The sequence below is a fragment of the Myotis davidii genome, unplaced genomic scaffold (genome assembly GCF_000327345.1).
Source record: "Myotis davidii unplaced genomic scaffold, ASM32734v1 scaffold425, whole genome shotgun sequence".
NCBI classification, from domain to species: Eukaryota; Metazoa; Chordata; class Mammalia; order Chiroptera; family Vespertilionidae; genus Myotis; species Myotis davidii.
Genome location: NW_006296413.1, coordinates 2,212,680 through 2,214,180, shown reverse-complemented (window position 1 = coordinate 2,214,180; position 1,501 = coordinate 2,212,680). Strand labels below are relative to the sequence as shown.

Below are 1,501 nucleotides of genomic sequence, written 5' to 3'. Positions count from 1 at the left end.
CATGAGTACAGACACTAAATGCTTTCTCATCGATGTTTCTAACTCTCTATCCCTCTCCCTTCCTTCTCTGTAAAAAATCAATAAAATATATTTAAAAAATACTTGCTGAATGAATGAACTCGACAAGTTTTTACCTGTCCGGAAATCTCTCTCCCACTGGCCTCAGTGCCCACAATTCCACCACCAGGAAATGCGATGGTTATGCTGCTAATGTCACCACCACCCGGAGTGCCTCCATCCGGGCACAGTGAATGATCATAACAGCCAACCTTGCAAGGAGCATGCTATCACCCCATTTTACAGAGGAGAAAACTGAGGTGAAGAGCCAGCTAGGAACCAGAACCCAGATCTGCCTGCACAGCAGTTGCCTTTTTAAAATGTAAGCAGGCCTGGGAAGGGTAGCACATTAAGTGTCATTGTCATTTACATCTGTTGGTCATGGTATTGCTCAGCTGCCAAAGATCATAATGCTGAGCTAATGGGAAAGGAGAGGGTATATGTGTGTACAGGATAAAGAAAGCATGGTTTTGGAACGCCAGGGGTTGAGAGAAAGCTGGGTGGCGTGGGTGCCAGCGGAGAATGGGGTGTGAAAGGGAAGTGGGGTGGAGGTCAGAAAATAGACCTTCAGCACTTCCTAGTTTTATTTTTGCCGTGTTTGCAGCTTGAGAGGGAAGAGGTTGGTTGGCTCTGCCCCAGAGATGTTGTGTGACCTCTGCCCTTTCCAAAGCCACCGATCCCCAGAGCTCTAGTCTCTGCCCCTGGGCTGAGCGCTTAGGAGGAGCTCAGCTGGAGGCAGGCCCAGGGCACTCTGTACCTGCCGGGCAAGTGGAAACTACTTGAAACCTTAAATGGAGCAGACCTTGAAGTCCCCTGGAGCTGCCCAAGGCACAGAGGCGGCCCCATGCACAACTGACCGGCCCCAGGCTCACAAGATCCCAGTTGCTCAGGCCACGTGTCACCTCCTCCCCTCCATGCCCAGCCCCTGCAAGGACATCCCTGGATGCCAGGAAAGGAAGGCTATCTGTTCACTGAGCACCTACTGTGTGCACAGGCTCTTGCTAGGTGCCTCTCACACTTTCTCACTTAGTGCTCACAATAGCAGATGAGGCCGGAGCTCAGAGGGTGAAGCAGCCTGTTGCGTCACTCAGAGCCGCAGGGGGATCCAGGCTTGGCTGCTCTCGCCTCTGCTCCTGTCACCTTGCTGAAGGAATCCCGGCTTGGCCTCACAGCTCTGGGCTGCTGCATGCCTCCCTCCTCTACAGGGACTTTCTCCTTTGGTGTCCTCATGCTCAGGGTAGAGGATGGGCCCGGGAGGAGGGGTGGGAGGGAAGGCATGAAGGGAGTCGGATCAAGCCCTGGGAAGTCCCCCCTGCTGTCTTTCTCCTGCACCTCTGAGGATAAACTGTCGGTGGGCCTGGGCTGTTGGAGGGTAGAGCCCAGCAGGACACATCAGCTGTGACAGTTTGAGGGCTGTTGGGCCACTGTGTGTGTTGGGGGGTCG

General features: G+C 53.8%; 1 protein-coding gene across 2 annotated transcripts in view; it reads right to left on the bottom strand.

The window, feature by feature from the left end:
• The window catches only part of CORO1B (coronin 1B), a 12,585-nt gene that overhangs the window by 8,119 nt on the left and 2,965 nt on the right, over positions 1-1,501 (bottom strand). The window lies entirely within an intron of this gene.